Raw genomic sequence first — 27,658 nt, 5'->3', positions numbered from 1 at the left:
TGCATTGAATGTATAGATTGCTCTAGATATCATAGACATTTTAACAATATTTGTTCTTCCAATCTATGAGCATGGAATGTTTTTCCATTTCTTTGGGTCTTCCTCATTCTCTTTCATGAGTGTTCTATAATGTCCTGAGTACAGATTGTTTGCCTCTTTGGTTAGGTTCATTCCTAGGTATCTTATATCCTAGGTATTCCTAGGTTCATTCCTAGGTATTGATGCAGTTGTAAATGGGATTGATTCCTTAATTTCTCTTTCTTCTCATTGTTAGCATATAGAAATGCAACTGATTTCTGTACATTGATTTAATATTTTGCCACTTTGCTGAATTCTAATAGGAGTTCTAGCAAATCTGGGGTGGAGTCGTTTGGATTTTCCGTACAGGGTATTACATCATCTGCAAAGAGAGTAAGTGACCCTGGTATGGGTAGCTTGCACCACAAGGAATATTTGCAAACATTTTTCCAAAGCCTTACTCTTATCCAGTTTCCAAAGGAGATTCTGGTCTTTTAAAACTCCTTGCTCAGTAAAATGTGAAATGATAAGCAGCAGTGAATCCCTGAGAAAGAGAGATAGCAGGATACTTCTGAAATTATTCATTTCAGACTCTTTCACATCAGATGAGGAAGCTGAAGCTGAGATATACAGTGGTTGAGCTGCTTAGTAGAAATCTTGCCTAACACAGATAAGAAATAAGTTTCAGAGGTCTTGACTAGTAAAATATTGAAACTACTTTAAAATTGAATCAACATTATTTAGTATTTGATATGTCCCAACCACTGCTTGAAGTCAATGTTTCTCAGATATTAACATGCATGAGAAGCACCTGAGGAGCTTGTCAGAATGAAAATTCTGAGTCAGAAGGTCTGGGGTGGGGCCTGAGAGTCTGCATTTCTAACCAGCCCCCAGGTATTGCTGATCATCCTGGACTGAAGACTACCCTTTGAATAGCAAGGCTATAAGTGCTTTGCAAATATTAACTCTTTTATTCTCCAAAAGATAACCCTGTTACTATTACAGATCTAGATATGTACAAATACTGTTACTATCATAATTTTTAGAGAAGAGGAAACTAAGGCACAATTAAAATGAATTGTCTAAGATCACACATTTGGAAATGGCCAGAGCCAGGATTTGCACCCAGATAGCCAAACTCTAGCCTGTACTCTTAATGACTACCTTGCCCTTACATTTGTAGAAGCGATTCAAGATAATCTCCCTGCTTACAAACGTCAGCTTTCAAGACTGAGTCATTAGGAGTACATTTTAAATATGTATCCATTAGAATAATAATGAAAACTATGAAAGAAAAAGTGAAGGAAGTGCTCAAGTATGCTAAGTAAAAATAGCAGAATACAAATACATAAAACTAGGCCAGGCCCTCTGATTACTAGGCCCCATCACTTGAGCAGGAACAAGCCAACTCATTACCACAATAGCAGGACAGATTTTTCCTTCTTTTTCTTCCCTTTCCCAAAAATCATCCCATGGGAAATTGCACTCTTGCTCTTACCCCTAAAACAAACACTTAGAAAATGGGTCTTGATGGAACAAAGACTTGAGAGACAACAAGTGCAGCATGTGGGAGGAAGCCAGCCTACAGCCTGCAGCATCCAAGGCTTTCATTCATTCAACACACTCACTGAGAATGTGTGCTACCTAACAGACCAAGTGCTGGGATGCCTTCATGAAGATTACATTCTAGTGAGAAAAACAGACAATAAAAAAACTATGAACGAGAATAAATAAGCATAGTATATAGTCTTCTTACCGAATAAGTAAAATGTGGGAAAATACCAGCGTATCTCACTTTATTGCACTTTGCACTTAGCTATATTGTGTTTCACAGATTTTTTTTTTTGACAAATTGAAGGTTTGTGGCAACCCTGTGTCAAGCAAGTCTATTGGCACCATTTTTCCAACAGCATTTGCTCACTTTGTGTCCCTGTGTCATTTTGGTAATTCTTACAATATTCAAATTATTTCATTATCATATTATAGTGATCTACAACTCACTGAAACCTCAGATGATGGTTAGCCTTCTTTAGCAGTGAAGTACCATTTAATTAAGGTATGTACTTTTTTACACATAATGTTATTGCACACTTAATAGACTACCACATAATATAAATAGAACTTTTACAGTCATCAGAAACCAAAAAAATTCATTTGACTTTCTGTATTGCAATATTTGGTTTATCACAGTGGTCTGGAACCAAATCCACAATTCCTCCAGGGTATACCTATCATAGGAGCAGAGGGATCAGGAGTGCTGGGGGCAGAGAGCATGACTGCAATGGTAATTGGGGTCATCTGGAAGACATTGGAGAAAAGGATTGAAATGAAAAGTTACAGACATGCAGGGAAGAACATTCTAGGCAGATGGAATACCAGGTGCAAAGACCTGCAAATGGAAACACATCTGGAATGTTTCAGGGAAAGCAGAAGCTACTGTACCCACCATGAAATGTAACAAGGGTCCATAGCAGAGACAGGGAAGGGGAAGATCTTGCAGAGCCTTACAGGACTTTGGCTTTTACTCTGAGGCAAAGAGGGAGTCACTGAGGGTTGGGGTAGAGAAGCAACATCTCACTGATGTACTGAAGAACAACACAGCTGGCTCCTTGGGAAAACCAGGATAAAAGTCTGGAGACAGGTTAAAAGGCAATTGCAAGCATCTGTGGAAGGGATGTTGGTGATTCCAACTGAAGTAGTAACAGTGAGGTGGTGAGAAGTGGTAATATGATTCTGGATATCATGATTTCTTGAAGGATTAGATGTAGACTGTGAGAAAGAGATGAGTCAGGGGTGCTTTCTGCACTTAGAAGAATAAAGTTGTCCTTAACTGATAAACATAAGGCTCCAAGGGAAGTTAACCTGAAGATACAGAGTTGGGTTTCAGACACATGAGGGTGGAAATGCAGACATTGAGTAGATGGCTGGCTACAGGAGTCTGGAATCAGGGACTGCTGTTAGCATACAAACCAGATGGAATTTCCAAGGGACTAAATTAGGTTGAGGAAAACAAGAGATCTAAGATCTGAGATCTGAGCCCTGGATGTATCAATGCGAAGAGAAGGAAGTAGCAAGGATCTGAAAAGAAGTGGCCAGTAAGATAGAAGGAAAACCAGGAAACTGGGATGTCTTGGGAGTCAAGAGAAGCTTTTGCTAAAAGAGGAGGGGCCAGGGTCAACCACGTCAAGACTGCTGAAAGGTCAAGTAAGGCAAAAACTGAGAACTGATCTTTGGTTTTAGGAAGGCAGAGGCCATGGGAAACCTTCGCAAGCAGCTTCAGGGGAGTAAGGAGAGGAAATTTTTTATCCTCAGAAAGGACAGGAAAACTTCACTGATGATAATTAATTAATTAATTAATTAATTAAAAAGGAGAGGGGCACAATACCTGGCATTAAACCTTTAGGGAAGGAAGGAGAGAGAAGTGACTGTGTCTTTGGCATTTAAGAGACAGACTTGTTTGTAAGCCAAGAAGAGATGTTCTGTGTATAAACCTTCATTTTCTCATGACTCAACAGATTATGATGCTAATTTACTGACTCTTTGTTCTCTCTTCAACTCTGTCCTGAATAAGCTTAATCTTTTAAGTGGAAGAAAAAAATAATAAAAGGTCACCTACCAGCAATTAAGCCATCACTCATATGAAACCTGGACTTAATTCATTACATAAAAGGGATGCTTGCAACATTCTTCTTCAACTGGAGATGCATTTCTCCAGCAATGGATTTTTGCTTTTGATATTGTTGCCACACCTCTGGAACAACAATATTGAGAAATGCATGCTATCCTTTCTCAGTATTCCATCCAACGAGGCCAGACTTCTATGTTCAAGGCCAAGCTTGCTCTTTCCATCATCACACACCCCATCTCCCGTAAAATCATCTCCTGTCACCAGTATTCCTGCCAAGTTACCCATTTAGAACTGTCTCTTTCTTTTTCGCACAAAGCCATATGTGGAATGCAGAAGAGATGATATACTTAAACCCATCAGAATTTCTTTATTTCAAATATGGAAGATCTGCCTCAAAAATTCCTGAACAGTACCTTCTACCTCATTAGCAATTTACCAACTGCTTATTTCCCCAGTTAAATCAGAAGATAAATATATTCCGAAGAAAGTACCTAAGACATTATACTGCTTACCTTCTGCTTGGTTTCACTTGATGAAAAGAACTATCATTAACTTCTATGGCTAAAAAAAGTGGAGAATTTCAATAAAAATCTCATTTTAGACACTACTATGAAAATAACAGTAATTTAACCTTGATTGAAGATTCCTTTTGTAGCATGATTGAAAAGAGGACACTGTAAAGAAAATTAATTAACATATCAATAGTGTTCAAGAAAGGTATTTAACCCACTTAAAATGTTTCAAATATTATGTATTTGTTATAAGAAAGCTATCTGTATGCTATCAGCACAGAAAGACAGTATATATTTTACATATGATGGATAGGCAGTCAAGAATTCACTAGGTCATTCCCACTGTTTTTGTTGTAATTATGTTCTACACACACACTTGCCAACATTCATGCAAGTATTATACAAACAACTTACCAACCCCACACATTTTATTTGCCATCACCCACACCCTACCAGCCAGCAAGTAGGTTTCCCAGATTAAAAAAATAAAATCACTGGTCCCTTCTTTTTGTCCATAATAACAACCCTCCTCTCTCTATACTTGAGTCGTAAATGGACTACTCCCCAAAATGCATTTTCATAATTATATAATTACAATTTTAGCAGTGTAAAATTAAAAGAAAAAATGTTATTTCTTGGTTGACTAAGAAGTAACCTAAAAAGATTTGCCTCTTCTCTATGCCTGTAGAACTCATCACAGAGCAAAAATAATCAGAATCTGTGCTTAATAATTATACCAACATTCATTTACTAGACTCAAAATAAATATGCTTTCTTAAAATATTATTTTTAGATGGGTTGTATAAGTAACCTGCAGAAGATGAAAATTGAAGGCAGCTCCTCATAAGATGTAAGTTTGAGAGGCATATATTAAGAATCTTCCCAGCCCAAGACCAGCAGATGATGAAATCTGACAGATTGGCTGGCATTATCTCCCCCATTCTGGGTGCTTGTCTCATGCAATCTGCTCCCACGGGGCTGAGCCATTGCCTTGTTCTAAAAACATCAACCACACATACACCACCTCCGATCCTGGAAACTGAAGAACTCTACACTGCAGTAAACATTTGTTCTCTGAAGTTTTCTTAACTAAACTTTTAGGATTCAAATCTACCACATGTTAAGAATGTACCAAATGTACAACATTCAGAAAATTTCCTCACTTCTATCCACAATAGTTCAAAAATATTTGTTCAACAACCATCTATTAAGCACCTGCTCTGTGCCAGGCACTTTAACAGCTATTAAAAATGTAAAGCTAAGTCTAAGACTGGTTCTCTCTTAAAGGAGATGGATATGTATGTGGGAAAAAAAAAATCACAAATAGGACACTAACAGCACAATAAGAGAAAAGAAGGTAGTGTGACTCATTCTGCCTGGGAGATTGAGGAAAGACACATTAACGAGATTATATTTGAGCTTGGTTAGTAAGGATGAGCAGGAGTTCACTGAGGTAGGACAGAAAGAGAGTTCCAGACACAGCAAAGCTCTGAGATCTACTTGGGAATATGAAACCTAGAATGACAAGGGGAAGGGCTGTAAAGGAGATAAAGCTAGTATGACAGGTTGCGCTGGATGGGTTTTTAATGCTATGTTTTTATTTTATTCAGAAACAATAAGAAAACAGGAATGCATTTTAACCAAGAAAGAAGAATTTACTCAAATTATATAAAGATAATTGTGGCAGTTTGAAGGATGGACTGAAACAGAATGAGGAAATTGGGTCTAGAAGTGCAATTGTGACAGAGCAAAGGAAGAGGAGGCAAGAGCTCGTCCAGAGGTAAGATAAACAGGACTCAGGGATCTTTGGATAGCAGAGTAAAGAAGCAGGAACATAGAGTAGATCTAGTGATCCTAATGACAAGGACAGATGAGATGGACTTTCATGATCCAAAAGCAGAAATGCAGCAAGAGAAGCAAGTTTAGGTGAAGAAATGAGTTTAGCATTGGCTATTAGGTGGGATGTCTAAGAGTGCAGGAGGAGAGGGGTGGAAGTCAAACAACCCTAAGGCCAAGAGTCATCAATGCTGAAGTCATCCAGTGTGAAATCAAAAGACAAAAGCAGGAGAGAAAAAGAATGCCCCAAAGTGAAGGGATTTGACAGAATGACCTGGATGTGAGATGTCACAGCAACATGTATGGAAGACAATAATCCAGCTGGATGGAGTGTACATCAGGAGTGGGTGTCTTCAGCTGCTTAACTCAAAAGCCATTCCCAAACCTCTTCTTCCTAAAGCTAGACACTTGTTTTCCCAGTTGTTTATTTAGAGGTGGCAAAGCAGTAAGAAAGGAACGGAGATGGGAGCCAGTGGGAAAATTTTCACTTCTCTGATAAAAGAAACAGACACAACTGGTCTACCTTGAATGAGGAAATGATGCTTAGAGGTTCTGGAACTATCTTGTCACTACGAGATGACAAAAAGCCAATACATTAATGATGATGAGGTAAAAATTAGGGAGCCCCACTGTCCAGCTCTGGGATATAGGAAACTTTTAGGCAAAGACCAAAGAAAAGGAGTATCATTAGGGAAAAATCAGGCTTTGAATAGGTCAAAGAAGAGGGAAATATATTCTAAGGAAAGTTTGAGGATAGGAATTGCGCCCTGCTGCTTCCCCAGCACCCACCACACATTTGCTGAATCCATAAATATTGAGGGGATAGATTAGGGGAAGGGCTTGAAGGAAGGCTAGCAAAGCAAGGTGGCCTCCATAAAAGGAAAAAGAGGAACAGGATGAGGATATACTAAGATTATCAATTAGAGTAGTTTGTCCCTTAGATGGAGGCCTCTGATCACAGCGAGGAGGGAAGGAGGAGATACCGGCTGAAGGTAAGGAGTAGAAAGCAGGCTAATTGTGTTGTCTGTGGTTTCAGATCCCAAATTCCAGAGAAAGACAGAAGTACAACTTGGAGAGAAAACCATCTGAGCCAAAATATTGGCTGGGCACTTATTTTTAGGCCAAATGGCAGAGGCAGTTCTGAAGGCCTTGTTTGGGAGCTCAGCATCCTTAAGACTGAAAGAACAGGCTCATCCTCTGAGGCTCATGGCAAAGCTCCATGCAGGGGCACAAGTCATCTTGTAAGATAGTATTTACTCTGACTCAGGGGAGAACCATGCATTCCCCAGAATCTTTGCCGATCAGCTTCTCCAGTATTGGCTATTTGACAATACAGGAGTCTCAGAGTGCCTGACTACAGCTCCACTTCATCTACAAGGACCAAGTCCAATGGTAAGGAGGTGGGCATTGGATAGGACTGAACTAGCCTGCTGTAGGCTTCCAGGTGAAGCAATCTTGAAGGTGATGCTACTGCAGCAAGCTTTCTGGGTAGAGAAAGATGGAGAAAAGATTTTCAGCTGGAGAAAAGATTTGCCACCTGAGAAGTGTTCACAGAACTTCCCACAAAACCACACAGCACCCTAAATTTTACCACAGCCTCATTTCCCCTTTGAACATCCCCCTTCCTATACACCCCTTCCCGTACACTTCCACCTCCCTGCACAAATTCAATAAGGAAAATAAATCTAATCATACCTTCTGTGGTCTTTTTACAAATAGCAGTCAAAGCACTTGCCTGGGTGGCTCAGTTGGTTAAGTGGCTGACTCTTGATTTTGGCTCGGGTCATGATCTCAGGGTCATGAGACTGAGCCCTGTGTCAGGCTCTGTGCTGACTGTAGAATCTGCTTGGGGTTCTCTCTCTCCCTCTCTTTCTGCCCCTTCCCCCATCTCAAATATACAAATCTTTAAAAAAAAATAGCAGCCAAAAAGTATATGTGCACATATGCACATGTATAAAATATATACCAGAATCATGTGGAGAAGAAAACAAAGTTTTCATCAAGCACTGAAGGCATCTGTAGTATGTGAGCTCTGCTCTATTTCCAATATTGAGATGTATTTCTTATCATTTAAATAATATCTATGTGCTCCAGTTAAGGAAGAATGATATGTCCAAATGTTAGTTTCCTACGTGTAATTCCAAGAGAGTCTTACCAAATTACTGGAGAAGATCATCTAATTTTTAATAGCCCAAGTATAGACTCCAGTTACAACTGCATTTAACGTTTTGATCCTTGTTAGGAGGCCTCCGCACACATGACCTAGTGGAGATGATACCCCCAACAAAGGACACCACCACCCACTGGCCACATGCATGACTGATGGGCTATATCGCTGAGTCACATAATTTCATATGAACTGACCTTTAACATTTTTACAGATTTAATAAAGCAAGGTAGAGGTAAAAGCTATAAAACGCCAGCAAGGTTCATTTTTTTAATATCATTTCTTACACCTCTATTACAGAACATCTCATTGAATATTTGTATTCCCTCACTGGTTCATTAAGTATATATTTATTGGGTACTTACAGGTGTCAGACCACGTATATCTGGCAAGAGGATTATAGTGGTTAACAAGACTGACCCAGCCCCTTGTCCTTTTGAAGACTATACTACAGTAGACCTTTGAAAATCAGGGGGGTCAGGGGCACAGATAACCCCTAGTCCATGCAGTCAAAAACCCATGTTTAACTTTTGACTTCCCCAAAATTTAACTACTAATAGCTTACTACTGACCAGACCCTTCCTGGTAACAGAACTGGTTAACGCATATTTTGTATGTTGTATATATTATATACTGTATTTTTTAAAGTAAGCTAATGAAAAGAAAATCAGAAGAGAAAATAAGTTTGCAGTACTGTACTATATTTATCCAAAATAAATTGCAGCTAAGTGGACCTGCACAGTTCAAACCCATGTCGTTCCAGGGCCAACTGTATCTCTCGAGTCTGACCCTTTCTCATCACCCCCACCATGAAAACATCTCCTCGCTGGTTCTGTCTCTGCAATCCCTCCTCAGCTGAGTAGAGAAGGAACCCTTTAAAACCTAAGTCAGATGACAAGCCTGCTCTGCTCCAAACCTTCCAAACTTTCCATCTCATCAGATTAGAATCCAGAGTCCACACAGCTGGAGATATAGCCTCCTTCTCCACCTCTATCCCCTTGCAACCCACATCAGCCTCATCAGCCCCCCTCCTCCTCAAACCTGACAAACCCCAGGGCCTCTGTACCTGCTAGTCCCTATGCCTGAATGCTCATCCCTCAGATACTTGCATGACTCACTCCCTTACTCTCTCCAAGTCTGCTCCAATAGCCTGCCCATCTTGACCACCTGTCACAAAAATCAAGCCCCCTTCCCCCACCCTCCGTGTTAGCACTCCTATCCTCTTTGCCCTGCTCTACCTCTCTCCATAGTACTTACCATCTGGCCTCCCAGGTGCTGCTCCCTGCCTTTTAATTTGTTGTTGTCTTTCCTAAGGAGATTGCAAACTCAACAAAGGCAAAAATTTCGTTTTCTCCACCCCTTCCAACCCACCTCCCATCCCCAGTGTCTTCAGAGCCTAAAACAGCATATGGCTTGTATTTGTTAAATAAAATCTCACTCAATTCCCTGTGTATCTTTCTCTTACTCTCCAGGACCATGGTTCCCAAGGACAGGAAGAAGTCTGATATGGAAAGCCCTTACATTATTCCCCTGGTCCAAGACAAAGAAGAGCTTGTCCTACATGTTTTGGGGCAAGGCCAGCTTCATGAGTGTATAATCCATGGGGTCACAGAACTCCACACAGAGAAGCCCCACACTTGGTTTAAGGCTCTGTAGTCACCAACTCAAAATTCTTAAGAGCTTTTGAACAAGGGGACCTATGATTTCATCTTGCACTGGACCTCACAAATTATGTAGCTGGTCCTGTTTGGAGGGTTCAGGATAAGAGATATAGGAGAAAAATTGCTCACTGAGAACATTCACAGAAAGATGAACAGTCCTCACAGTGCATGACCCTTTTGGTAAGTTAGAGCCACTAATTCAAGGAAGGGAGCGTGGCTCCTAAGGCATATAGGATTTTCACTCTTTTCAGTCTAGGACAGCTAAACCCTTTAATGAGTCACGGGACTGTTCCCGGCAATTCTCTCCCAGCACCTTTCCCACCCCATCTCCATCCCCCTCTCACCAGGCACAAGCTGGAATTCCCCACTACCAGAGTCAATGTCGATGAATGGCAAGAGAGGCAACGGCATGTTAACATAGATAAATTTGTAAAACTAACTACGGTGAAGTTTAAACCTAAAATAGACAGGAGAGTTTCATTCCAGTAGGGGAAAAAAAAAAAAAAAATCAATGGTCTGTGGTCTTCACTTAGATGCTGACAGGAAGGAAGTGTACTGAGCCCAGGAAGAGTGAGTGCTTAAGGGTGCATGATGCAAAGAAGGGATTTGTGTGGAAAGGTAAGGAAGGAACATAAAACATCTTTGAAGACTTAGCAACTGCTTTGTCTCAGCTCAGGAGACCAACAAATGGCTCCTGGTGCTGTCCTAGTCTTGGCAAGATATGTGAACAGAATAAGCCAGTGCAGCCGGTGTTCCAGCTGACCCCTGCTGGCTCTGCAAGGAAGCGTCCACGTATGTGGTGCTGGCAAGCCCTCACAGGGTTTTTCCAGAATGGTGGATCACACAAAACAAGCAAGATTCCCGGGAGTGAGGGAAGCAGTAAGATGTGCTAAAACACCCTTTCACACCTATTTCACTTAACTGAGTGATGACTTGGTGATCCACATAGAAACATAAAGACGAACAGAACAGCTCATGTTTTTAGACAGGGCCTAGAATGATACCATAGGCAGTATCATCTTTTTGAGATCCTTTGAGATCCTTAAGTACAGGCTAGAAGGCTCCAGTCTGGAGTCACGGAACAGAAAAACACAAAACTTTTAAGATGTTTGCTTTGCCTCTCAGTTTGCTGCTCTCCTCCCACCCTGAGTGAAGGCAGTCATGAGAAGTTGGCAGACAAAAGGCACTTTTTACAATCAAAGTAGTTACCAGTAAATTCTCTAGTCACTCCCTCAAAATATTAAATGTAGGATGAAAATTAGATGTCATTTTCATTCAATCCAAAGAAATTTATCTGGACAGAACCTTGCATAAAACTGTTTAAAACTCCTTAAGATGGAACAAGAAAATTTATATAACCTTACCTATGATGCAGGGTTTCATTTTCATTTCCTTTCTAAAGTTTTCTATAAGGGTTTGTCTCCTTTATGTCTAAAAAACACAGTTTCATAAATACAAACTGATATTGCCTCACTGTAAAACTTGAGGAAATTTTAAGGCATAAGGAGTAATGCTTCTAGATCAAGACTTGCTTTTCAATATATTGGGAAGAGTAACAGGTCTATAACTGCCAGAAATCCATTCTCCATCAATAGTATAAACAGCTACTGGAAACTTTTGAACTTCCCTCCTTCATGAGCTGTAGTGATTATAATTAACCCAACTGCATCCATCCCAGTTCTTCTGGGATGCTCACCTAACACCCAATCAACACACCTGAACTTATTAGGTGCTTACAAGGCACTTAACAAAAGTATGGTTGAGGCTCTTGGTCTTTCACATTTATAGCACAGTGAGAACACAATTAAGAACTAAACAATACGGTGTAACTCCTTTGATAATTCAAAGGAGGAAAAAGGCTGAAGTGGGTGGGAGTTTAATGGATAAAGACAGACATGAATTTGTTCTTGAAGGACAGGATAGATTCAGAGTAGGGGGGGTGGAGAAAGAAGAGAAAGGAATTAGAGGCAGGGGGAGAGGCATTCAGAGAAAGACCTACAGAGACAATATATGCTTGACGCCAACTCATACTGTGAATATGAAACACATCTTATACCAAGGTGAGGCCAAACTATGCCTTTCTTCCAGTAAAAAAAATTATAATAAAAGGAAAATTCTTGTGGCAGGAGAAGCATCTTTTGTTAGACGGTTAGGAAGTCTCACTTTTCACACCCCTGTGAAATAGAAAGTTGACAGGCCAGAAACAAAACCCCCTGAGTGAAACATGATATGATTCAGGCCTTTTTTTTTCTCAAGTTTTTGACTTATTTGAGAGAGACTATGTATGTGTGCACACACGAGAGGAAGAGAGAGATATCAAGGAGGGTGAGGGTTAGAGGGAGAAGCAGACTCCCCCCTGAGCAGGGAGCCTGCTGTGGGGCTCCATCCTGGGACTCCAGGATCATGACTTGAGCCAAAGGCAGATGCTAAGCCAACTGAGCCACCCAACAACCCCAATTCAGGCCTTTTAAAGAAATGGTTAACCTTGGCCACCCGTAAGTTTGTAAAACTCTGTCTAGGCAGACATCAGAATCTCTAGGGTGGGGCCCAGGGGATACCAAAGCCAATGACACTTGAGTACTGACCACTTTCTGGCAACTTACCTCAGGCTTCTTAGAATAAGTGGATTGTGATAAAGTACAAACTCATTTCTTAATGACAGTGGTTCTCAAATTTTAGGGAGCATAAGATACAGTTGGGCACTTGTCAAAACGTGGACCAGCAGGCCCCACCCTCCAAGATGTAGATTCAGCAGATATGACTGTGGTTTGGCAGCATGCATTTTAAATAACCTCTCCCCTAGGTGATTCTTATACAGGTAATTCTAGGCCTGTATTTCGTCCTGCCCTATGAATGTTCTCCCAAGCAAACCCACAAGCTTCAGGCTGAGCTTTCTAGGATGCTGGCAGCTCTTGCCATCCAACTTTGGAAGAATGTCTGAGAGGCTTCCATATCTGTCATGATTGTCTTTTCCCTGAAAGCATTCAATGTTCATACCAAGAAGGGAAAATTTGAGAGATACTATTATAAACTGAATGTTTATGTCCCGCCAAATTTCATATGTTGACTTTCTAACCCCCAAGGTGATAATATTTAGAAGTGTGGCCTTTAGGAGGTAATTAGGTTTAGATGAAGTCATGAGTCTGGGAGCCACATGACAACATTAACTCACCTTATAAGAAAAGGAAGAGAGCTCAGAGCGCTTCTTCTCTCTGCCACATGAGGACACAGCAAGGCGGCAGCCAATGGCAAGTCAAGAAGACAGCTCACACCAACAGCCAAACCTACCATAACCTTGACCTTAGACTTCCCAGTCTCCAGAACCGTGAGAAACAAATGTCTGTTATTTAAACCACCAGTCTGTGGTGCTTTGTTACAGCAGCCCACGTGAAGATGCCGCAGTATGACACTGAAGAGTGGATCTGCTCTGAGAGGTCGCCTAAAAATACATCCCTACCTCTTCTTTTCCCAGAACCATCCATCTTATGTCTGAGGAAACAGACTCAGCTTGAGCACACAGGTTCTAATTAAAATATTAATCATCTTGGACCTCAGCCTATTTCTTTACTAGAACTAAATCTGACCATTTTAAGCTTTGGTTTATAAATACAAAAGGCAGGAAACTTTGACTTTAATAGACGGATGGGCAGATACGTAGCAGCCGTAGCAGTGCCCCTGGTTAACTGGAACCAGCAGTGATAGATTTGGGCTGGGCAGGCAGGCCCCCTGTAGAGCAATGAGCAAAGGATGCCTAAGCTGATTGATTCAACAAGCCCTTCCTGAGCGCTTGCTGCCTGCTAGGCTCCCAGCACTGAAAAGATTGGCCGTGTTCTCCCTATGTTTTGTAGGAAAAGATGGAAAGATGGTAATGAACACTTGGAAATTGGGAAAGAGAGATCTGGAGGAAGGAAGTACCTATTTTAGGCAGGTGGTCAGGGGGAAGACCTCTGTGAGACGGACATTTAAGCTAAGATCTGAATGTCAAGAAGGAACCGAGTATGTAAAGATCCAGGGGAACAAGAGTAGATGCAAATCCCTGAGACTGAGGCAGGTTTGAGGGACAAGGAAATATTCCAGTGTGGCTGAAACAAGTGACCAAGACGGGGGAAAGAGCTGGAAAAGAAAACAGGATCCTGACGGAGCAAAGGCACCACGGTTGCTCTGGTGGTAGAGAACAGTTCCACCACGTACACTCCTGGTGACAGAGCTCTGGTTCTGTGGGTGACTGCCAGCCCCCGCCTTACATAGGATACAGTGAATAACTTCCGTCTGTCAGGTAGGTGATTTCATGCTTGAGAAGCCATCCCCTCTCCCACGCCCTCCTCTCCTTGCTCAAGACGCCTGAAATTATATCAAAAAGGTAGACTCAGTGCCCTGGCCTTGAAGGCAGACAATCCAGGTTTTAGTTTCACCTTTCCCACTTTTTAGCTGGCAAGTTATTTTAACAACCTGAGCCTCATTTTCCACATCTGTAGAGGATAACAAGTACCTTACTCATAAGGTTGTAGGCATTCTATGAGATAATATATGTAAATCATTGACTACAGCAGCTGGCACATAATAGTAAGTGCATATAAATGCTCTTCTTTTCCCAGAAGCTTCATTTCAGTTTCTCTAATTTAAGACATTGACACAAATTAAACAAAATCTCACACTGTAAGTTGGTATTAGTCATTTGCACTTCAGTGTGAATGAGTCTGCAATTCTTTCTCCAAACCCCACAAAGTTGGATTTGAGTAGAGAGGTGGAGAGGAGAGGTGGGCAGTGGTGGTGGGAGAGAACTTCTAGATTTCAGAGGAACCAAAGGAAAGCAGAAGACTAGATGGGAGAGGAGAACTATAGCCTTAAATCTTCACAGTGTTTAAATTCTTGAAAAACTATTAATACAGGGAAAGAATCAAGACTTTATTCTACCTTTTTTTTTTTTTTTTTAGATTTTATTTATTCTTGAGAGACAGAGAGGGGTAGGGGGCAGAGGCAGGCAGAGGGAGGAGCAGGCTCCATGCAGGGAGCCCGACGTGGGACTCAATCCCGGGACTCCAGGATCACACCCTGGGCTAAAGGCAGGTGCTCAACGGCTGAGCCACCCAAGCATCCCTATTCTGCTTTTCCAGTACACACTGCATTTCAGGGTAACTAAACGTTGATGAGAGAAGTTTCTCTTTATAAAAAGCATTCTAGGGTGCCTGGGTAGCTCAATTAAGCGTCCAACTCTTGATATCAGCTCAGGTCATGAGCTCAGGGTTGTGAGACAGAGCCCCTAGTCAGGCTCCATGCTGGGATGGACCTTGCTTAAGATTCTCTCTCCCTTCCCCCTCCTCCCTCCCCTACTCTAAAAAAAATTTTTTAAAGCATTCTAGCTAAGCCATAAAAAGCAATGATAGGGCAGCCTAGGGGGCTCAGTGGTTTGGCGCCTGCCTTTGGCCCAGGGTTTGCTCCTGGGGTCCCAGGATCAAGTCCCACATCGGGCTCCCTGCATGGAGCCTACTTCTCCCTCTGCCTGTGTCTCTGCCTCTCTCTCTCTCTCGGGAATGAATAAAACAAAATCTAAAAAAAAAAAAAAAAAAGCAATGATAGAGGGGCATCTGGGTGGCTCAGTTGATTAAGCATCTGCCTTCAGCTCAGGTCATGATCCTGTGGTTCTGGGATGGAGCCCTATGTTGGGCTCCCTGCTCAGCAGGGAATCTGCTTCTCCCTATCCTGTTGCCCCTACCCACCCACCCACGCTTGTGCTCCCTCTCTCAAAATCTTAAAAAAAAAAAAAAAAAGGCAATGATAGAATTAAAATTTACCATTCAGCAACATAATGAATAGATGGAGGTAATGATTGTCAAGTGTTGCTCATATCACAAAGAGAAAACCAAGCATTTTGCATCTCCTGATACAAGTATAGTACCATCTCCTGTGAAGCATTTCAACCTGAAACAACCCTAATTCTTTAGCTTGAACTATAAGCTTTATGGAACTATAGAGAACAGAGGAACATGATAAACATCACGGGGAAATACTCAGCAAAATCCAGACCATGAGGAAATCTCTTGGACAAATCACCCAGTTTCTTCAACAAATACATTGCAAGGAAAAATAGTGTGAGGGGAAACCCGTAGATTGAGAGTATTTAATAAGAGGTACCTCAATCAATTGCAAAATATGGACCTACCAATAGACCCTAACTCAAATCAATTATAAAATTAAAAGTTTATGGGGCAACTAAGTGGCTCAGTCGGTTAAGCATCTGCCTTCGGCTCAGGTCATGATCTCAGTCTTGGGACTGAGGCCCGAGTTGGGCTCCCTGCTCAGCATGAACTCTGCTTCTCCCTCTCCCCCTGCTCATGTGTGTGCATGCACTCTCGTGCTCTCTAATAAATGAATAAAATCTTTAAAAAATAAATAAAAAGTTTATAAACGGTGAAACTTGATCAAACATTTGATAATATTAAGGAATTGCTACTGTTTAGGTGTGATGATGGTATTGTGGTTATTTCTTTTTGAGGATTTTTTTTCAAGATTTATTTATTCATGAGAGAGACAGAGAGAGGCAGAGACAGTGGGAGAAGCAGGGTCCCTAAGGGGATCATGCCCTGAGCCAAAGGCAGACACTCAAACCTTGAGCCACCCAGGTGTCCCTTGTGGCTACTTTTTAAAGAGTCCTTATCCTTTAGAAATATATACTGAAATACATACCTACATACATCTGTTTATAGAGATTTATATATATCAGTTTATATAAAATATATATAATACCTGGGATTTGCTTCAAGTTAATCTAGTAGAGAGATGAAGGGTGTTTTTAATAAGACAACAAGAACTAAAAAAAAATCAAATGTCTTAAAATAACTTTATAGTTTTCCTTAAGATTAGTGCTTTACACTCATTTCACTGGTTACCAAGGGCTTCATGAGTTGGAGGCATTAAAAGCCTTTGACAAGAGACATGATAATAACAATGAGTAGTAACATTTACTGATAACCTATATGTTGGACTAAAGCCAGTCCAAAAATATGCTTGGCCAGAAAGCTAGTGCAATCACACTGAAAAAGCCAAAGATGAGTCATTCATGAGTTCCTGGCATTACTGTCTCCCCCCAGTTCACCACGAGCTGCTGAAGACAGGGAACCAGGTTGTATTCACCTCCGTATTCCCAGTTTTACAATGAAGCCTGGTACCCATCAGCATCCCAGATGAGGAGTGAGGAAGGAGGGAGAGATTCTGATATCTTAGAGCAGGGAGAAGGAAGTAGAGGCCAATCTGCTTGGACTTGGCAGGAAGCAGTGAAGATACAAGACTTCACTCAATCTACCTAAAGTAAAATAATAATAACCAACACAAGAAAACCAAAAAAGTCAGAAAGTCAATAACCAAGGATGTGGTTTGTAACTTTAATCTCTCCTCTGCTCAATGAGTCTGGCACCCTGACGTGAATCTGGAAACCAAAGCACCTTGAAGGAAATCCTGCCTTCACCCACAGGGGCCTGCAGAGAACTAAAGTCCTAAGAGAAGCTGAAACCACATCCTCAAGGTAGGACCTCTGCACTTACTGCTGAAAACTTCCATGCTTTATATCAACGTTTACCTCTCTCACCAGGCAAGAAGTGTATAAGGAGCTTTTTGGAGGAATGTTGGGAAGCAGGAAACTGGTCAGCAGTGTGGGAGGAATAAAAATTACTGGGACAAAATGATAGTAGGGAAGGCATAGAGTGTGGAAAGCTTTTCGTACAAACATCCTGAAAACCTGCACTTATCTAAATCTCATTTCCAGGTTGTTCTGCAAATTTCCCCTCTCCATGTATGCACACAGCCTCGTAAGTACATTTCAAAGCCTGCTTCCCAGCACCTCCACAACTCAAAGCAAAACCACCTGAAAGCATTTTAGGAGTCCGTGTATTTCACTGCCATTCTCCCCTTTGGATTCGTTGATGGTTTTCCCCAACAAGGCCATGAGCAGCAAAAAGACCTTTTGATGAGACACCAAGATCTTGGGAAGAAATCAAAATTGATTTGACTAAATACAGAACTTATTTAAGCATAAATTAAGCATAGATTTTCCTGTAGCTTGCTTCCAAGCTCTACTTAATGCCCCAGACTGACAGATAGTTGGCTCTACTGCTCAGGGAAGGCCTTGCTGGCCTTCCAAAGATCTAGAACAACACTGCTAATACCATCTACAGAGATGCACCTTCCCTTCAATTCAGGTACACATCTCCTCTCATCACGACGGCATTCAATGGGAACTTGAGGAAGAAACTTGCCCTCACCTGATTCTTCTCTTCCTCTTTGCCCTCAATGCATATTTTGCAGCCTAATGGAAGGATAAGAATCAGCTCCTCCTCTTCCCCACAACACACAGTTTTTAGGCTCTGTCTTTAAGAATTCATTGAAAAAAGCTGACCTTATATTTTAAAATATTCTTTTCAGCATCCCCGCATTCATGTCTCAAAAGCAAAAATAAGACAAACATTCTCTTTTCCACTAAAAGAAATTTCTGATCAACTAAAATCAGAAGAAATCAAAGAAATACAACATACCTTAATATTCCCATTTTATTTTCTATAAAAACTAAACTGTTTCATATATATTAACATTAATTTGCTGACATCACCAAAATAAGTCATGAAAGATCTCTAAATTCCTATCCAAAGAGTATTATCATCCTTAACTTACAATAAATTCATTGATTCCTTTCTTTCCTAATATACAAGGGCCAGCCTAAGTAACCACACATTGTGGAGAAACCATTTGAGTTAGAACTTAAAACCGGTCCTGGAGTACTTGGTCACAGAAATGAAAGATTGGCTGACCCAAAGTAATTTCAACTCCAACTCCCTGGATAAATGATTTGAGCAAGCCACTTTCCTTCTAGGATCTCATCTTACTCACCAATAAATGAGAAAACATTACACTTCCAACTTCGCAGGGCTGTTGTGAGGCCTGACTGAGATAATACAAAGAAAGCAACTTTGATGCCGCTACTGCCCACAGCTGCAAATCTCCTGCTCTCACACACGTGGTGCCAGGCTGCTAACTCAGCTTGTTTGTGGGAAGCTGCAACTGTACCTACAACTACTCCACCTCCTCTCCTCCAGTATCTCTGTCTCCTGAGCCAGGTGTGTATGTTTAGATCCTTGACAAAAGCCCTGGGCTCCCACAAAATGCCCACATCATCAAAGACAGAGACAACAAGAACCAACACAGGTTTCGACACTGTCCTGTGGGCTCTAACTTGTGCTTATGGGGTCCAGCAGCCTTTGCTCTCTGCAACTTTCCACCTCTCTTTCGTTTCTGACTGCCCCATGAACTTCAAGCTCCAGCATCAAACAGACACTGGGATCATAGGCTTATAGGGATGATCATTTACCCTGTTCCCATGCTGCATAAGGCCAAATCCCTTTGTATACATCTGGAATGGTTCTGCTTCTCTGGCTGGACGTTGACTGACACACCCTACACTCATTCTAAACTCACACATGCTCCCCACCTTCCTCAAGACCTCCTTAGATCTTTGAGTTTTTCCTCTTTGAAAGCAACTTTGTCAAAGGCCATAAACCTGCTCAGATTTTCCATGGGTTTGAAAGAAGCCCCTCCGCGTAGATTGGAATCATTTCAGGAGGTAATTTGCCAGTGTATATTAAAACTCTTCCAAAATGATTATATCTGCTGCCTCAGCCTACTCTACTTTTAAGATTTGAAATAAAAGACCTTGGATGTATGCAAAAGATTATCATGTCAGTTTATAATGGCAAAATATTGAAAAAATGTTAATCAGAGGGCTTATTAAATTATATTTTAGGGGATCCCTGGATGGCTCAGCGGTTTGGCGCCTGCCTTTGGCCCAGGGCGCGATCCTGGAGTCCCGGGATTGAGTCCCACGTCGGGCTCCCAGAATGGAGCCCGCTTCTCCCTCTTCCTGTGTCTCTGCCTCTCTCTCAATCTCTGTGTCTATCAGGAATAAATAAATAAATAAATCTTTAAAAAAAAGTAAAATAAATTATATTTTAGCCATATGGTAATAATTATGCATCCATTAGAAGAGGTAAGGGAACAAACTGGGGCATTTGGGTGGCTCAGTTGGTTAGCATTTGACTCTTGGTTTAGGCTCAGGTCATGATCTCCAGATTGTATGATCGAGCTCTGAGTAAGGCTCCGCACTCAGCAGAGTCTGCTTCAGATTTTCTCTCCCTCTCTGCTCCTCCCCGACTCTCACTCGTACTGTCTCTTACACACACTTGAATGCACATTCTCTCTCAAATAAAATCTTTAAAAAAGAGAGAGAGATAAAGGAACAAATAAATTGCAAGGAGCAGGTATTTTACAGAACAAACATATATAGCCTTAAAAATATGAAAAATGCTAACTTCACTAAAATTTAAAGAAATACAAAGAAGGATTACAAGATACTATTTTATACCCATTGGTTTGGCAAAATCACCTATTAGAGATAATATGACTCAATAGCTCGTAGAGTATAAACTGGTACAACCACTTTGGAAAATTGTTTACCTTTTTTTTTTTTTCTGGCAAAGTTGAACATTCACATACCTCCCAACTCAGTAATCTCATTCCTGACTGTATATCCCAAAGAAATGTCTGCACTTGATGCTTGTGTATGGGAGATATATGTAAGATCACTGGCAATGTCTGCAATAGCAAAAAACCAACAATAACTCTGGTGGCCACCAACAGGTAAATAGGTGAGTGAACTGTGCTATATCCACACAATGCAACATGTGACTGCAGACAAAATTAACTGCTGCTAGACATAACACGAGTAAATATTAGAAGCATAATGTCAAGGGAAAAGCAAGTGAGTGACTACATATCATTTGTACAGTACACTAAAAAAGTAAAGACAATCAACACAGTACTTAAGCAGACATAGATTAGAGCTAAAACCCTATTTTCACTTGAAAAGGTGGGCCTCAGGGTGACAAGTAACTAAGTGATGTTACATGTAATATTTTGTATATATCTTTTTTTAATTACCAAAGACATTTAATTACAAAAGTCAAGTGAAGTCAATTTTGAGGATAATAGAGGAAGACTGGTTGGAGTATTGCACACTGAAGAGTTAACTCTGTTGGCAACATAAAATACTGAAAGAAGGACAATTTAGGACTACTTTTTGTTTCTACAAAAAGAGATTTTAATCTCTTCTAACCCTGTTTCTGCATACTTCATAAGCTCTGCTTCTCAAAAAAAAAAGTCCTTACAAGGCAATTGATGCCATTTAAGTTACTTCCTGCCAAGTCTCTGAGTAATGTTTCTGAGCAGCTGAATAGCATCATAGTATAGTGGTAATGAGCTCATATTCCAGAGTTCAACTGCCTGCCTCCAAAGCTGCCATACCAATTGCTAGCTGCAATACCAATTGCCATACCTCAGGCAAGTGACTTGGTCTCACTTTTGTAATCTTTACAATGAAGATGATAATGAGAGCCCTGCCATATTTCACTGATGTGAGAATTAAATTATTTAATTTGCAGTAAAATGCTTGACACTGGATATTCAGTAGCAAAATTTTCTGGCAATATAGTACACTAAGGACATTCAACAACACTTCTGCAAAAAAAACACACTAAAAAATACACCACATAAAATATTTTAAATTAAAAAATGCATCCTAAATTTGCAAGAAAATAAGGACTACTTATATCCTGATTTTGGTTTCTAGCACCCTTCCCTACAAAAAGAAACCAGGACTCCCTGGAGAAAGAGCTAATTCCAGAGGTAGGATAGGAAAAATACAAACAGGAGCCTGGGACATTTTGGTAGTGCTTAAAAACAAGGAAACTTTCAAAGACAAATGGATTCATAACAAAAGGACCCAGGACTCAGTCAAAGGAGATCTAAGTGGCCTAATGGTGATAATACAAGCATCAGAAAGAATAATGATTATAGTTGAATGACATACATTGAATATATAAAAAAAAATTCATTATATTGGAAAAAATAAATAGCTGAAGGAGTTTTGTCCCCATCAAAAAGAAGCTATTAAACCAAATTCTTATTTTGAAAATTGGTAAAGGGAAAGAAGCATTTATCTGTCTTTCTAGTGTAAAATATATTTCAAGAAAGCCAAATGGCTGTATTATACAGAAGATTACTAACAAATATAGAAGGAATAATAGGATTAATTTAAACCCTTCATTTCACAGTTCTTAATGAAATTATTTATCTGTTTGTTTTTTTTTAACAAATGAATGGATTATTGATTGGTGAAGGCTAAAAGAATTAGGTGAATGGTTGATGAGAACTAGACATTCATCTGGTACTAAAGGAGCACATGGATTCTTTTTGGTCACAAGCTGAGGAATGTCACTGTTCATCCAAGAGATCAGGATGCCATCCCCCAGTGTTTCCTGATGATATGTAGACAAAGTGCACAACACCTCTCACACAGGGAAGCCACAAAATGTCCACTTCACATCTTTAATTTGAAATAAATTCCAGATCTAAACCTAAAATTATAAAACTTCCATAAAACATTGGAGAACACTTTTGGAGGAAGACAAAAGCTACAAACTACTTTTAAAAATATTAAACTGGACCTCATGAAAATTTAAAATGTACGCTCTTCAGAGGACATCATTAAAAGAAAAGAAGTCACATGGAGAAAATATTCACTATACACTTATATGACAAATGACTTGTATCCAGAATATCTAAAGAATTCTTAAAAGTCAGTAACAAAAAATACCTAATTTTTTAAATAGGCAAAAGATTTGAACTGAGCCTTCATAAGAAGAAGATACACAAATGATCAATAAGCACCAATGAAAAAATGCTCAATGTCACTGCAAATTAAAACCACAATTAGAAGGATCCCTGGGTGGCTCAGCGGTTTAACGCCTGCCTTTGGCCCAGGGCGTGATCCTGGAGTCCTGGGATCGAGTCCCATGTTGGGCTCCCTGCATGGAGCCTGCTTCTCCCTCTGCCCAAGTCTCTGCCTCCCTCTCTCTCTCTCTCTCTCTCTCCCTGTGTGTGTGTCTCATGAATAAATAAATAAAATCTTAAAAAAAAAACACAATTAGATACTATTGCATACCCACTAATGGCTAAACTAAAGACTGGCAATATTAAGTGTTAGAGAGGATGTGGAGCAACTGGACCTCTTAAACACTGCAGGTGAGAATGTAAGACATGACTAATTTGGAACATTAGTCCAAACATTAGCATTCATTTTGGTAGTTTTTTAGAAAGTTAGACACATACTCACCCTATTTTCCAGTAACTCTATTCCTAGGTATTTACCCAAAATAAATGATTTGTTCACATAGATATAGGTACATAAATATTCATAGCAGCTTTATTTTTACTAGCTAAAGGCTAAAACAAACCAAGTGTCTGTCAAAAGATAAATGGTATAGGAGAGGAAATGTACTTTTGCTCTATCATCTTAGATTCAGGGACTGGGGCCTGCAAATTAAACTGAAAAAAAAAAGGCAGATTAACAGGAGGGGGGAAAACAATTTATTCACATGTGTTATGTATATACACACAGGAAAACTCAGTGGTAAGTCAAAGAGGTGGTCAGAATTTGAGGCTTATATACCACTTTAACAAAGGTCATAAATTGCAGAGAAGTGGCAAGACAAAGAAAATAGGGATTAGGCTTCTAGGGTTGATAAATTGTGAGAAGGTAAACATGTGGGGGGAAATAATAGAAGATGAAGATTATTTTAGTAAGATTTGTTATGCAGACCCATGTTGGTATTTCCTGTCTTCAGTGATAAGGGTTGTTTTCCCCTCTTGGTACAGGAGAGGGCAGGGGAACACCTTTACTAAGGGAAATTTTGCCCTGCTTTTAGGCAGATGCAGGGGAGGCAAAAGTTCTTTCTGCACCTGCTATTTCCCAGTTTCTGTTTCTCAATTGTATCAGAATAATTTTCATGCCAAAATGCCATATTTTGAGGTAGAATGTTCTGAACCCCTTCAACGTATAAACAAATTGTAGTGAATCTTTACAGTGGCATACTACTCATCAGTAAAAAGAAACAAACTCCTGAAACATACAACATGGCTGGATCTCAGACGAGTATGTTCTAGTTGACTTCACTTATATGAAGTCTAGAAAGGAAAATATCATTTATAATGACAGAAAACAGACCACTGGATTCTCAGACCCAGGGATGGAGAACACTGACTGGAAGGAAAACCTTTTGGGAGGTAATGGAAATGTTTTATATCTTAATTGTGGTGTTGGTTACACAGATGTATGCATTAGTCAAAAGTCCCCAAACTATATGCTGTAAAATGACTGTATTTTATGTAAACTATTCCTCATAAAGTTGATATAAATTTTTAAAATATTAGCAGGGATGCCTGGGTGGCTCAGCGGTTGAACATCTGCCTTTGGCTCAGGGCATAATACTGGCATCAGGGATCAAGTCCCCCATCAGGCTCCTTGCAGGAAACCTGCTTCTCCCTCTGCCTGTGTCTCTGCCTTTCTCTCTCTCTCTCCCTCCCTCCCCCAATGCCTCTCATCAATAAATAATAAAATCTTTTAAAAATGAAAATAAAATTAAAATATTAGCAAACAGAATCCAGCACTACAAAAAAATGAAACAAACTCATCCATCCCCCACCAAAAAAAAAGAAAAAAAAAAAAAACCCTCTCATGACCAAATTAGTTTTATTCTGTAAATAAAAATTAGTTTAGTATTAGATGAACAATTATAGAAAGATCACAAAATAAAATTTATCAAGGATTCATTACTTTGGCAATCTATGACCAAAGGATAAAGTGGATAAGGTTTGAAAAAGTGGATCCATAAAAAACCTGCAGGAAGTTTAGGTGCTACCATTTAATTGCTAATGTAATTTGCTCTACAATTCAAAAAGCATTGCTGAACCTAGTAAACTCCAGATCTGACCTGCAAAGAGACATAATTTATAAATCCTGACCTCAAGGACACAAAAAAGTCTGTTGCTGGAGTTTTAAACATAGGCATTTAAGAAACAAAGTATGATTTAAACATTCATCTTAAATGCAAACCAACATGTGATTAAAAATAAATGGGTGATGTCTTTAATTCACTGACAAATATTTATTGAGCGCAAGTCACCATGACTGGACATGAGACACAATAATGAGCCAGACTTGGGAGACTTTTTTTTTTTTAATGAAATCATGTCCTGCTCTAGAGATTTATTTTGTCATACAGGAGAGGTAAAATTGTCTCCTCACTTATGTTTTATTCTCTATACTTTGTGTTTGTCATTCAAGAATTATATTATTGAATAGGTTTCCCAATGCACGGGTCTTATGAAAAATTCAACAGCTTATTAAGGACTGGGAATTTACACAGCAAAACTAAGAAACATCATATTTCTGGTTTAGGGTATAAAATTAATTATTAATAAAGACTCATAAAATTTTTTCAAGAGAACCATGGCAAGGGGAAAAGAAAGATTGATTTTGTAACAAAAAGAGGGGCGGGGCAGGGGCAGGGAGGACTGGCTAAATACAAGTCAGCATCTCATACCAGGGCATGACTTAAATTGAAGAAAGTTGCTAGCTCTGGTGTCATGAATAACCACATTATTAATCTGCTCCAGTGTTTGTCCTAACCTCAGAATCAGTGCCTTCATCTCCCTCACCACCACCATGTCCAAAGGGTCCAGTTTGGCCAAGTCTGCTCCTGAGCATCAGCTACCTCTGGGCACTCCTCATCTCCAACTACTCTGGTTAAGCCTTCATCCTCTCTTGCCTAGACTGTGGCTGCTGGTCCACCTGCCTCCAGTCTCTTGTCTTCACTCCATTCTGTCTCCAGAGTGATATTTTAAAACACAATCTGCTTATGTTACTTCCCTGCCTGTTTGAATGGCTCAATGTTTCTCTAGTGTCAACAGGCTAAGGTGCTAATTACTTAGGATAAGATGTAAGCCTTTAAAAACCTGGATTCTACCTATTTTTTCAGCTTTATTTAATACTTTTCTCCACACTGCACCCCTACGCAAAATACATAGGCACACCTGTTCTCCCACACTCACATTATGCTCAGTCATACTGAAGTGGTACTTCTCGATGCCTTTCTCTTTCTTTTTTTTTTTTTTAAGATTTTATTTATTTATTCATGAGAGCCAGAGAAATAGGCAGAGGGAGAACCAGACTTCCTGTGGGGAGCTCGATGTGGGACTCAATCCCAGGACCCCGAGATCACAACCTGAACCAAAGGCAGATGCTCAACCACTGAGACACCCAGGTGCCCAACACCTTTCTTTTTCACGTTTCCTTGCCTTCGCACACATGAGTCCTCTGCTTGGGGTGCCCTTCTCTCACATCCAGGATTGCCAGATTTAGCAAATAAAAACATAGGTTGCCCATTTGGATTTGAATTATCCTATATGGTCTGAATTATATTTCATATACTATGTTAACATTTTTACCTTTCAGTCACCAGTAAAATTCAGGGGTTGGCATTCAAATCTAAAAACATTCTTCCCTCATCAGAGCATGGCCAGAATGCAGCCTCTTGCTTTAAATGTCACAGGAATGCATCTATTTCAGCTGTGGATGTTGTTTTACTAGCTCCTGTTAATCAGTGCTAAGACTAGGCTAACGGATTCATATACATTATACCTTGTTTATCATCACCTATAAGACGGGTAACATTACTAATTTTCATTTTATAAATTAGAAAACCAAAGCATGGAGAAGATAGAGAAATTGGTGAAAGTTATTAAGTGGGGAAGCACCAGAATTTAAACCCAAATAACCTTACGCAGAGCCCACATGATTCGTCTTTGCGTTTTGATAACTAACTTAAGTTTGCATAGTACTTTGCAATTTATGAAGCTGTTTTTTCCTTTTCATCATGTGATATCTTAGGAAAATGTATAAGAATACTATGACCAAGACCAAGACTCATGTACCACCATCCACAAGACATACAACACAAATAAAGCCAAAACCCCAGTAACATTCCCTTCCCAGTAAACACCATTTTCAATTGGTGTTTATCTTTCTAATTCCTGCATGTGTAGTATACAATGTGTAATATTTTATATATTTAATATACTGTTACCATACTGTATGTATTTGTCAGCAGCCTATATTTTTCTCTCCTACTGTATTTTTTTAGACTTAATCAATGTTGGTACATGCCATCCTGGTCGTTCATTTTCACTGCTGTATAATTCTTCATTTAATGATCGTATTGCAATTTATCCATTCATTCTCTTGTTAATGAATATTGTTGCCATTTCTGGATTTTTGTTCCTTGCTTTAACTTTCATTTTATTTTGTTGTTGTTTTGCTTGGCCAGTTTTGTTTTTTATTGGCTAGAAATAAAGGCTACTATAAAATTTTTGTATATAGCTCCTCGTGCACATGTGTAAGAATTTCTCTTTAGTAAGTATACAAGAGAGGGATTTCTCTTGAGTATGTACATTATTATATTGGAGGTCCTAGACAACAGAGTAAGACAAAAAAATAAGTAGTCACAAGAATTAGAAAGAAACTAAACTTCCAGTACTTAGTTTTATTGACTATATTAAAAATCCAGGGGCAGCCCCTGTGGCCCGGCGGTTTAGCGCCACCCTCAGCCCAGGGCGTGATCCTGGAGACTCAGGATCGAGACCCACATCGTGCTCCTTGTATGGAGCCTGCTTCTCCCTCTCCCTGTCTCTGCCTCTCTCTCTCTCTCTCTCTCTCTCTCTCTCTCTCTCTCTCTCGCCCTCTGTGTGTGTCTCTCATGAATAAATAAAAATAAAAATAAAAATCCAAAATTTAATAAGCCAAAATTTTTATGAGAGCTCAATAAAAGTGGCTATACACTTAATGCTAAAAAATCTGTTACATTCTTATGCCGTAACAACAAAATAGTTAGAAAATATA

The sequence above is a fragment of the Canis lupus genome, chromosome 29, assembly GCF_003254725.2.
Source record: "Canis lupus dingo isolate Sandy chromosome 29, ASM325472v2, whole genome shotgun sequence".
Taxonomy (NCBI): Eukaryota; Metazoa; Chordata; class Mammalia; order Carnivora; family Canidae; genus Canis; species Canis lupus.
Note: the sequence above shows the minus strand (reverse complement) of the source record.